The sequence below is a fragment of the Tasmannia lanceolata genome, unplaced genomic scaffold (assembly GCF_043159265.1).
Source record: "Tasmannia lanceolata isolate RefF3 unplaced genomic scaffold, GAP_Taslan_0.1 ptg000018l, whole genome shotgun sequence".
NCBI classification, from domain to species: domain Eukaryota; kingdom Viridiplantae; phylum Streptophyta; class Magnoliopsida; order Canellales; family Winteraceae; genus Tasmannia; species Tasmannia lanceolata.
In genome coordinates, this window is record NW_027518695.1 from 51,282,187 (window position 1) to 51,295,418 (window position 13,232).

Consider the following 13,232-nt stretch of genomic DNA (forward strand, 5'->3'; position numbering starts at 1 on the left):
TAGTAACTCTCAAAAGTAGGGTTACCAATTTTCGAATGAGCTTATCAAGTGCTTGAAAATTGGCCGAGGGTACTGGAGTTTTGGAAGGGGGTTTTCAAGTCTCTATGATTGGGCTTATCTAGTATAAAAAATGGGGTTACCAATATTCGAATGGGGTGATCAAGTCCCTAAAAATTGGCAAAGGGTACTGGAGGTTTGGAAGGGGGTTTTCATGTCTCTAGGATTGGGGTTATCTAGTATAAAAAAATGGGGTTACTAATTTCCGAATGGGCTTATCAAGTCCTTGAAAATTGGCCGAGGGTACTAGAGTTTTCAAATGGGCTTTTCAAGTCTCTGGGATTGGGGTTATCAAGTATCAAAATGGGGTTACCAATTTTCGAATGGGCTTATCAAGTCCCCGAAAATTGGCCGAGGGTACTAGAGTTTTGGAAGGGGGTTTTCAAGTATTTTGGATTGGGGTTATCTAGTATCAAATGGGGTTACCAATTTACAAATGGGCTTATCAAGTCCCTTAGAATTAGTCGAGGGCACTAGAGTTTTGGAAGGGGTTTTCAAGTCTTTGGGCTTGGGGTTATCCAGTATCAAAATGGGGTTACCAAATTCCGAATGGGCTTATCAAGTCCCTTATGAACACGTTTTTACTTGATGTTTTTTTTTTTTTTTCACTCTTTCATTTTCACCATTTTTTTCTTTCTACCCTACGATTCATCTTCCTCATCCTCCATTGAAAGGGAGAAGGAGAAATGCAAAACCCTAAAACGAACGAAAAACAAAACCTATAGATATAGAGAGATAGATGGGAATGAGCTCACGTTTCAAGTTTTCGAGCTTTCTCGCCTCCAATGGAGGCTAAATGATGAAGAAGATGACTGGTAAGGTAAAAAATATAAAGCTGAAAATGAAAAAGTTAAAAAAAGAGGGAAAGAAGAGAGAAGAGGGAAAAGTGGAAAAGCAAAACGTGTTGCTTAAGAAATGGGCATTTTCGTTCAGCTTTTAATGACAAGACCTCTTTTGTCCCTCGTTGATAATTTCTGAAAAGCATGGGTCCTGTTGATAATTCCACCTAATTTTGTCCCCCATTGGTAATTGGTCCTAAAATAATTTATGTTGCCATTCAAAAAATATAAAATAAAGACCATATGATGTGAACTATCACATTAAAAAATGGAGAGAAAACCCCAAGTAGGAGGAAAATAGGGGAGAAAAGACCTAAATGGAAGAGGATTCATAGTCCACAACTACGGATTATCACATGAAAACATAGTGATTTACAGAACTTTGTCCACTCTTGACCGAAGATTCTACCCATCGGAGTCATCTTGGTCTGCATGTAAACAAGTTTCAAGTGGAATTGGATAATTTAAAATTAAAACCCTAGGTGAGCATCCTAAAGTGTAAACAAGTTATTGGTGTAAGGGGCACGTTCATGTGTCCTACAGGATAGTGTGACGCTCAGGATAGTGTGACCAACAAGTTATAGCAGATAATTTAATGGGCACATTCATGCGTCTTCCGAAATAATGCAAGCAACTTCATGATTGGACATTGAATGCATAACCATGAATAAATCCTTTCGATTAAGAGTTCAACGTTCAAACATAAATATGTAGCAGCAGCGTATTGCATGTTTTACACAAAAAAGTTTTTCTACTCTGCAAAACTAATTACCCGTGTTTGTTAAAGGAAACTGTGATGTACAAAAATGCAAAAAAGAAATGAAGAATTGAAGCAGAACTACAGTACCTTTGAGGTGCCAGTGACAAACTGCAAGAGACGAGCTTTATCCTCCTTGCTCAAACCTTGAACCACCTCCTAAAACCATTGGACAAAAGGAGATGCAGCACTGTAGCCAGAATACTCAGTATTTGTCCTCATATCATCCACTGCATGGCATGAGACACAAGAACATAAATAACAAAATAGAAACATGGTATCATTATTTTCTAGCACCTCCTTAGAGGAAACAATGAAGGCGTCAAAATTTCATCACGTATTGATTAATGATTTAAGGAAAGTCCGAATGAGTATCAGAACTCACAATCAATGTATGGAAGTCCACTAATCAATTATTTCTAATTCCCTATCGTTCAAGATAGATATCTATTGGGGTTCCACGCAAAAACAATAGTCCCACATCGGACATGTGAAATGGATGTGGATGGGTTATAAGGGAATGGGCACCCTCCCTCTAACGGCTAGCTTTTAGGGGCGAGTTCTACCTGGTGTGATTCCCTACAATATCAAATCCCGAGGGATCAACACATTGAAAAGCTATGGCCTCAATGTCATGATATTGATTCCCTACAACATCAAATCACGAGGGATCAACACATTGAAAAGCTATGGCCTCAATGTAATGATAGGTAGCCTTAACCCCGAGAATGTGCTTCTAGAAAGATCGAGTGAAATGAACATCCAAAAGCTGCCAATCAAATAGAGCCTTCCCAACCTGGACGGAAACGAAAGGATTAGATATAAATATTGGAATATAACAAGAAGGCACATACCACTCTCCCAATGAACTTGAAGTAAGAAAGGTGATCTGTTTGATAAACAGAGTTGGGATTTGGCTGAAATGTTGATTCATTGCCCACGATCATAAAAAATAGAGCGCCCTTGTCAAAAATGACGGTAGAAAACAAACAAAGACGCAAAAATGTATAGGGCTATACGGACTCGAACCATAGACCTTCTCGGTAATGAACAGTCAACCAGCCCTTGAGATCTTGAGCAGCATGCATCTGCAGTTGATTATATGAATCTTCAAAAGCTCTTCTCACTGAAATTCTTAGACGACTGTGATGATGATCGTATTGGTGTTTTATTTTTTATCGGAAATGAGCCCATTTGTTATCAAATTCAAAAAAACGCGAGACTTTCAGCATAAGAGAGAATGACTTCTCAAGCAACCCAGGGTTTTTCAAAATAAAAGCATTTAACAGTTTACTGTGCTTTTCAGCTAACTATACAAAAGCAATTAGTTTATCATCAGCTTTTTCATGGCTCACAGATAATTTCTGCGCACCAGAATTTGTGGCATCTTCAACATCAGAAGTCATGACAGTGCTGAAGTCATGGCCAACAACTGACTGCCGAGGGTGTGACCTTTCACAGGTTACAAAGAAGCGCTCTATGTATGGAAAAATATTCTGGGTACCTGCTGGAAGTCGATCCATTACACCAATGCTAGTGGATGCAGAGCTCCCATATACAGTAGACAAATCAGATGCAGAATCTGAACAGCTCTCTATTTTGCTTATGCAAAAGTTCAACTCCATCCACAGTAGCTCCAAAAAAGCATTTATGTCCCAAACCTGAGAAAGATTGTCATTATACTCTTTTAAAGGTAGAAGCTGAGGATCTTTCTTGTCAAGTAATGATGCAATAAGAGAGATCAATGCCTGTAGAACTCTCAAGATTGCATTCCCATCGGTTGAAGAAGGGCTTTTTCTGCCTCACCGAAGCTATGCAATTCACTCATTGCAGATTTACACAATTTTTTCATAGAAACTGCTAGCTCATTTATAAATAAATGGCAATGAATGGGAGCAATAGCAACTAACTTCTTCAATGCCTCAGCCACAAGACCATATGTATAATCTGACAGACTGCAAAAAAGAAGAATATGAGAAATCTGAAAGTAAGACGGAGATAACATTTTAAAAAAATGCAAGAGGACTAGAACTATTTATCGAAGCTATGAAAGTTGTGGAAATGTACATTTCTCAAAGAAGCACACAATAGCAAAGACTGACACTTTCGTCCTAGAAGAAAATATGAGTGATAAATTCGAATTTGTATGAATAGATCATTATGAATATAGTAGAGAAAGGATAACTACCATTCACATATCTTTTAGGAGAAAGCCTAGGTTCATAGCTGTGATGTAGCAAAATTATGTTCACCTAACAATTGAAAAGGTGTAAATATAGAGAGGAAAGCATGATACGAGCACAAGTTTCATACCAAAAAATGAAAATAACAGAAGAAGACAGAAGTATGTTATGCTAGGTTGAAGGTGCATGGTTCTAAGTAAATGGATGTACCTGGCATACAATCAATTAAAATAGGCAGTATAATCCTAAGTATGTAAATTTTAATTTTGACAGAAGCACCAGCAGTTTTTCTCCATGCTTCTTGCATATGTTCAGGTTATATATGGATAAAAATGAGGGAGGATTGTATTGATGGAACAGGGATCTCTTTTATCAAGCCCGGAATAAATTGGTGAAACTAGCAACTGTCAACAATTTCCCCAGATTGCATGTAATTGTGGTGAGTCTCATCTATCAAGACCAAGGCCCATTGGTCTTGAGAAGATTAGAAGCCAAGCTCCTGGGGTGTGGATCCAGCAGAGACTGTTAGTCGAACAATCACTTTAGAATAGATTCTTAATCTCCTGTATTTCCTTTTGACAATCATTGTGAATCTGGTAACTATGATCTTGGGAAAAGGATTAAGGGATTAAAAAGTTTTGAAATAGTTCCTTTCCAAGCCTTTCGTTGTGCCTCCAAATCCCTTTATCCGCCCAACTTACAGGAATAGTGTCAACTTGGCACAGAAAGTTACTTGCACTAAAGAAATAGAGTTTATTGTTTGTTTCAAAGCCTTTGTTTTGCCTTGTGATGGAGGAATTTAGTCTCAAGACATCAAGCTGTTAAAATTATCAATAAGTTGATGAGGATTTATTGTGATAATTCCATTGCGGTTTTTCGTTACAAGAACAAAAAATTAAGGGGTCAATGTAGTTTGACTTGTTGTGAGGAAAATTGTTCAAAATCTTAATTTTTTGTGGAACACATAAGCACTGCACTTGTGTCGGCAGACTCCATGACCAAAGGCTTGCCATCGAAGCTCGGTAAAGAGCGTGTTGCATGCATTAGGTTGGTGGACAAGCATACTGGCTTTGGATAGTGGGAGACCATATAAAGGTTCAGACAATTGTGTTGTGATCACAATATGTTTTGATTGATTCTAATATTTTACACTATGTGTTGCTCCGTAATTAGTTTTGTGCACATAAATGGATGTTATAAAACAAGCAAAGTGCCCATAAAAGATATAAAGTGGACCATAAGGTTGATTGTAATCATGTTGGTGGGGATAGTAGCTCTGTGGCCATGGGGATGTTATTGGATAGAATTAATACAATGATTACATTATCCGTTGCTTTTATCTTCACTGAATGGAATAGTAAGAAAAACCGTTGCACATAAAGTATGCCAATCAATGTGAAAGCCCACGCCGGCCAAGTGGTAGAATGTTGCCATTCTTAGGTGGCCTGGGCATAAGCCATTCTTTGGAAAGTTTGGCCAAGTGTCATTCACAACATGGAAACATTCTTGCATTGACAAAAGGTGTAGAATAAATTGTTAGAGGAATTAGGTCAAGCAAGTCTACTCATCGGTCTGTCATTTGTCTACGATAAGAATTCTTCTTGCTTTGGCATCTATTGAGCAATATGTTGTGCATAAAATGGATGTAAAGACGGCTTTCCTTAATGGAGACCTCCCAGAGGAAATCTACATAAACCAACCTGAAGGGTTTGTCATGGAAGGCTTTGAGCACAAAGTTTGTAAGTTAAACAAATCTTTATATGGTCTTAATCAAGCACCTAAAATGTGACATCAAAAATTTGACAAGGTAGTAAAGAGCTTTGGTTTTCAAACCAGTTACTCAGATAAATGCCTTTACTTCCGTTCTGTGTCGAATAAGGTTGCAATTATTTGCTTGTATGTAGACGACATATTGATTCTTGGTCCTGATCTCTCTGTAGTGAGTGACGTGAAATCAATGTTGGCTAACGAATTTGACATGAAAGATCTTGGTGTGGTAGACACCATTCTTGGTATGAAAGTAAGTTTTGATAGGCAAGGGATCACTTTTAGCCAAGCCCATTATATTGAGAAACTACTTTCTACATGGGGATACAGTGAATGTAAACCGATTGAGACACCATTTGATTATACCAAAAAGCTGAGACCTAATGAAGGAGCCAGCGTGAATCAGTTGGATTATTCTAAACTTATTGGTAGTCTCATGTATGCGATGAGTTGCACTAGACCAGACATAGCCTTTACAGTTGGCATGCTGAGTCGTTTCACTAGTAATCCTGGCCATGAGCACTGGAATGCCCTTATGAGGCTGATCAGATACCTTAAGGGTACTCAAGGTTATGCTTTATGTCATAATGGCCAACCTCCTATCCTGGAAGGATTTTCTAATGCATCATGGGGCTCAGAATTAGGAGACAGTAAATCTATTAGTGGTTATGTATTTACACTGGGTGGAGCCGTTGTTGCATGGAAGTCAAAGAGACAGACTTGTATAGCTCTGTCATCTATGGAATCAGAACTTTATGCTCTAGCTTCTACAGGAGATGAAGCAGAGTGGATAAGAGATCTGATCCTGCACATTCCATTGACCCATTTAAAGATTAACTCTTTAGATTTGTTCTATGATAATCAAGCTACAATTATGATTGTGAAGAACTCACTCTTTAATGGTAAGAGGAGACATGTCATTCTGAAACATGTCACTCTGAATTATCTTATCAAACATGGTATTATCACTTTGGTTGATGTAAGATCGAAGGATAATCTGGCCGATGCTTTTACGAAGGGACTGAACAAAGATCGAATATTCAAAACTGTGGGGGAGATGGGGTTAAAGACTGTGTAGACATGTCTTAACCTACATCTATGTTATTTTGAATTTTTTAAATCGCCCTTTCTTCCCCAAGATAAGCACTTAATATGTTTCAATGATGTTTACAGTTGTCTTTATGTCATTCCACATTTGATGACATGTCCTTCTTGGGAAAGGTTGTTTCATTCCAAACTTGATGATACATCTTAACTCAATTTGGATATGATGGCTGTAACATTCCAAATGGAAACATGGAATGGTTCTTTGCAAAAGAAATTATTTTGGTCTCGTTCTTCTATTGAAACTTGACACTAGTGAATAGTTCTTTGCAAAAGAAACTATTTAGGTTTTGTTCTTGAATGAAACTTGACATTGATGCTTATTGATATTTGTTTTTTCAGCCAATAAGAAATAGTACTAAGTTCTTCTGGTAGAACTAGATACTTTTGTATTTTACACAAATGATTGGATTCATTTTCATGAAATTCATATTTGGTAATTTACATGAATTGGCGAAAATGGAGGAGATTGCCTCGATCTGGATTTTGATGGGGATGACTTACTTGATGAGTGAATCCTTATAGATTAGTGATGACTATTATTTTCTTTTCAGTTGGAAAAATAGTTCACTTACACGTGAAACTGCTTTTGTTTGAGTTTGGATTATTTCTAAAACTCTTTGTTAGTCTTAAAAGTATTCTTGTTTTCAGTTGGATTACAGATCTTTTTTGATATGGTGCTATGGATGATTTAATATTTTGTTTGAACATCACATTATCTATCTATTTGATTGTGCTATATGTAGAACATAGGAGGGGATTGTTGGGTATATAATATAACCCATGTATGTTCTAATATAAGCCCAATAAGATAATGGACCGGTGTAGTGGGCCTACATGGGCTAAAGTCCATTAACCCTAGTGTATCTATATATATATATATAGGGGCTAGAGGCAACAAACTTGGTATTCCAAATTAGATACCTTGGGTGTAATGACTGGTTAATGGACTCTAGCCCATGTAGGCCCACTACACCGGTCCATTATCTTATTGGGCTTATATTAGAACATACATGGGTTATATTATATACCCAACAGAAACATGCCTTCGACGGTTTTGATGAGCTTAGCTTTGATAAGATTAGAGGCTAATTTTAGAAAGCAAGAAGCTTCCAACTTCTTCATATTGATTATAAATTACCCAGCACTCCCTCTTCCCATACTCTCTTGATTGAAAATCACATACTCTATCTCTCTTGTTTTGGTTTTGGAGAAAAGAGAGCAAGTGCCCTTTTCCACGTCCAAGAGCGGAGGCTTTCCATCAGCCTAGAAGAGTAGGAGGGGAGAAGATCCTCGGGCGGTTTTTTTTACTTAGGCTAAAGTCTCAAAAGGGACTTTAAAGATCCGCAGGAAAATAAAGATCCGCCGGAAAAATTAGAGGAGAAATTGTCCACTCACTCATGGTATATTTACCTCTCTCTCTCTCTCTCTCTCTCTCTCTCTCTCTCTCTCTCTCGGAATTGAATTCTTTGATTTTGATATCCAAAGAACCGCGAGGGACCAACCATAGAGCTTTATGTGTTACAATAGGTTTTGGGAAATGATATCAGCAAACCAACTTTTTGTTATGCATGCTCTCTAGCTTGTCTTTTTCTTTTTTAATTGGCTTGTAAGAGTTTTTGGGAACCGTAATGACCTTTTGAGAGCACTTTAAATACTAGAAGACAATATAGTGAGCACATATATTAATATATGGCTGTGTTGATATCATTTCCCAAAGTTTTTATGCGAATAAGATTATAACGGCATTTCGCGGATGGGCTAAATAAGAATAGGAAAGTGATATATTTGCCACATTTACTTCCCCGGGCCACCCCTCGTAATGTAAAAAGAGTAGTCATAAATACAATTGGAGAGGGGTGAGGTGGCCCGGGGGCGAATATATCATTTCCCTAAGAATATATGTAAATAATTTATAGAACTACCAAAAGAAGCCTTATTCTTAATACACAATCATAAACACTAAGAGTGTTGTTGGTGAAAATAAGGGAAGAATTATTCTGTAACAAGTTTTGGCCTTCCTGAACTGACTGAAAGGAAAAGCAACGAATTTTCAATCATGTCGATCCGATTCATGAAGCCGTCAAGGTGTTTCCAACATCGATTACAAACTGATATCTAACGTCAACTTTGGCGAGCCGCTCCATGGCCTTGTTCACATAATCCATTGGAACAAGCTTGATATCTGCTGTTATATTATGCTTGCTGGCAAAATCGATCATTTCTTGGGTCTCTTTCTTTCGGCCTATAAGGCTTCCCGCCACAATCTCTCCCCCTTTGAATTCAAAATGAAGAAATCTCACTCCTTAAACCTAACTTAAACCTAATCAAAGAGACTAAGCCCTGCTTGGATTGCAGGAAAAACATTTCTAGTGAAAAAACTTTCCTAGTAATTGTTACTTTCTTTTCCACAATGTTGATATAGTTAATGTAGACGGATGTCATTATAAATTAAGGCGCTGTTTTTTTTTTTTGTTGTTGGAATCATAAATTCAGGCCTTGTTTAGATTGCAAGAATAACATTTGCGACAGAAATTTTCTGGGGTAATTTTTGACTTACCACGATTTAGAGGAAAATTATATAATTATTGTTAATTTAGAACAATACATCATAAAGAAGGTCTCTCTATATAAAAATTGAAAAGCTTTCGTTCAATTGTTCAAGTTATCTGAAAAAATAAAAAATTTTAGAAATATTTTTCCTTTTCAAAATTTTCCTACAATCCAAACAGGGCCTAAATGTCACTCTAAATAAAACTTTAATTGTGTTATTCAAGTTCCATTTTTTTTCATATGAAATCAAACAAGGAAACTTTTCAAGAAAATTCCCGCAATCCAAAAAGGGGCCTAAAAGGGAAAAAGAAATGCATTTAGAATTATGTGAGAAGCAAGTTAGAAGCAATTTCATTGGCTGCAACAAAAGATGCATGTGGATCCCATGATCCGATCCATTTATTTGTAGACGACTAGGGACCCACATATCTACGTAATTTGGACCCCCACATATGTGGGTCACGCGAGTCACATGATCCGATCCAACGGTACATAGATAGATAGATAGATAGATAGATAGATATGGTGTTCTCTTACCCTCAAGTAGAGGATGAACAGGTAGCTCGAGCGGCCTCTCGGGCCCACCCACCATAACCAGCTTTCCATGCACCTTCAATAGTTCGATCAACGGCAAGAGCGGATGAACTGCAGATACGGTGTCGATGATGCCGTCCATTGTTCCCTTGAAAACCTACATGTAACAAAAAAAAATGACATTTCTTTCTTAAAAATATAAATTTTATGGAGCATCTAATAGAGGATACTATCACTATACAAATTGATGTTTTCATAAGGAAGCCATCGAAGGCTTTCCACAAATTGAGATTTGGCCGTAGAAGGATCGAATTGTATCCAAGGAACAGGGGCAGGGGCGGAGCCAGGAATTTGCTCTAAGGGGGGCAGATAATAGTCGTTATAGCATGCTCCCCCAACACAACACACACACAAAAATCACTTTCTACATTGAAAATCCGAATAATTTATGACATTTTTATATTGTGCGTGCGTAAAGTTTGAGTATTTTTTACAAAATACTATGGGGCTAACTTCACAGGATGATCCAAACCATTCATTAATTTAGAGAGCTTGGGCATTACTTTAGAAAGAGAAGCGTTATGAAAAGTGAAAACCCTGTAATATAGGGAAAAAATCCCGATTTCTGGTTGGGAAGGGAGGCAAGTGGGCAACTTTACGAACAACGCTTAAACCTCTATACATACGAAAAACAATCTAAATTTCAGAGGGGGCAATTGCCCCCCCCCGAACCCCCCTTGGCTCCGTCTATGAACAGGAGGATACAAAAAAGTAATAAGAGAGGCGCACAGACCAATCACCTTTCATCTTGATCTGAGGTGCGAAGAGAAACATCTCTTTTTTATGACTTCCACTTCCCTTCACTGAATCAAGGCCTGGCCCGGAAAAGTGCCCTATTGATGAATGAAAGAAAGGGTTTATAAGCCAAATCAATAGCTTGATCAAGTTAGGATAGCTTTTATAAACACTAGTTTCATCGAAGTTCATTGTCAGATCTTCAATCTCTGTCTGTATATCAAACAATTTTAATTCTAAATTTTGATTAAACTTTGAATAATCTATCTTATTTTTAGATTCAAAGCTATGATTGGGCTCTAAGTTACGTTTAATTGAGTTCAAGAATCAGTTTTGAATTCACAATGGTTTCTCAAAATCCAAAACAAGCAGATCTTAGGGCCTTTTGGATCTTGGAAAAAACGATGGAAAATGATTTTTCATGGAAAGAAATATTTGAAAAAACATTCCAAGGAGAAATGCAATTTCCCAAGAAAATACAGAAATTAGGACACGTTTGGCTACCAAGAATTTTTTTTTAATGATAGACTGGCGCCTCCAAGGGATGAGAGAAGGGTTAGGCGGGTGAAATGGCTAAAAATTAGAAAACTAGCATCTCCAAGTGGTGAAACGGGGCTAAAAATCACGAAACAACAAACTCTATTCAAAACCCGATCAAATGTTTTCTGATTTTTTCTTCACTTCTCATCATCAGAGACACTAGTTTCCTGCTTTTTGTTTCTTAATTTTTAGCCACTTCACGTTCATCTCCATTTGGAGACACTGATTTATCATGAAAAAAAGTTCATTGTAGGCAAACGTGCCCTAAGAGTCATTCATTTCTAATAGATAATCACATGTTCAAATCAAGACTCCAAAAAACGAAACCCATAATGTAAAAAGTACAACCTTTTTACCTCAATCTGGTCCGGGTCACGACTAACCAAGAATGAGTCAGCACCGAATTGTTCAATTGCTTCCTTAGCCTTGCTAGGGGATCAGCTGATCACAGTAACTTTCATTCCAAATGCCTTGGCAATCTTCACGGCAACATGACCGAGTCCACCACGTCCGACCACACCCAAATGCATACCCGACTCACTGAGTCCAAAACATTTCATCGGGCTATAGACCGTAATCCCCACACACAACAATGGTGCACCCGCGTTTAGGGAGAGATTTTCGGGGAAATGAACCACATAGTGCTCATCTATAACAATAATATCAGAGTACCCGCCATATGTTGGGGTGCCATCATAGTAAAGGGCATTGTATGTGAATATCACCTTACTACAATAATTCTCCGAGCCCTATTCGCAGCTAGTGCACGAATGGCAGGCACCGACCATGCACCCTACGCCGGCCTTATCTCCGACTTTGAGTCTCGTTATGTTCTGCCCCACCTCTGTCACTACTCCTACTATCTCATGCCTATAAGGGCAATGATGAATTCGCACCCCCTGCACTATGCATACGCACCCCTTATACCATGATTTGACATGAAGAGTGCTCAACTTTAACCCTTTTTTGACATCAAATAAGGGGTGCATATGCATACTCCAGGGGGTGCAAATTTATCATTCCTTTTGTAATTTTAATAAGTAATGTGTTACCAAAAAAAATTTTATTCCTTGAAATTTTTTGGCATGAATTTATCCAAGGAAAAAAAAGCACACATAAAGATGGGATGCTTTTTTTTTCACTACACTTGAAAATGATTTGGCATGTTATTTAGGAGATGGTTAAGAAAATCATGAGTTTTTATATGGTGCCCGACCGGCAAGTCCCTTGTGGGCGGTACTTTTGACGTACCACCAACAAGGGACTTGACGGTTGGGCACTAGATAATTTCTCAGAAAATCATAGCATACCTAGAAAATTCGGGTCAGGTTTCATGTTTCGGGTTTTTTTGTTTAAACCCAAATTGACTTGAGATTGGGTTGGGTTTTTCAACCTGAAACCCGACCCAGGAGCAGACCTGTGATTTCTAAACCCGACCCATGTTATTTTTGGTTCAGGATGATGTGGGCTCAGGTAAAACCCGGCCCAAGTTGCAACCTTAATGAATTTGTCTGAGGAAAAAAAAATACACACCTAAGGATGAGTTACAGTCATGAAAACTTTTACTTTATAAATTTTATATCTATTAAATGAGTTATCAAACGTTGTAAAATCCTATTTTACATAAAACTTTATGAGAGAAAAAAAAAATCAGTAAATGCCGTAAGCTTAATTTTTTTCCTTGGAAATCATGGATCTGTTTTTTCTTTGGAAATCGAAACTGTAAGTATTACAAGCCAATAAAACATCTAAATGGAAGGTACCTAATTTAGTGAAGTGGACCAAATCCCATCAAGTTAAGAGAATGGGATCCATGAGATCTGATTATGGATATAAGGACCGTTGATCTATGGTCCCGATCATCCAGCACATATACACATTGCATGACATATGGGCTTGGTGATCAGTACCATTGATCGGATGTCCCATGCAGGACAACCCAGTCGGTACAGGCCTGATTTGGTACCATTGATCTGATGTCCCTCGCAGGCAACCAGTCAGTTCAGGCCAGTTGCCGAACGAAGATTTCATCCCAAAGATAGAGGCACGCGAAAGTGAATGGCTTAAATGACATATTTAGGACATCCTTTTCATCATGCTTGA

The 13,232-nt window shown here is 37.9% G+C and overlaps 1 pseudogene; it reads right to left on the minus strand.

Moving 5' to 3' along the window:
• Positions 1 to 8,779: 8,779 nt before the first annotated feature.
• LOC143850409 (putative mannitol dehydrogenase pseudogene) lies at positions 8,780 to 12,124 on the minus strand (annotated as a pseudogene).
• Between the last annotated feature and the right edge of the window lie 1,108 nt (positions 12,125 to 13,232).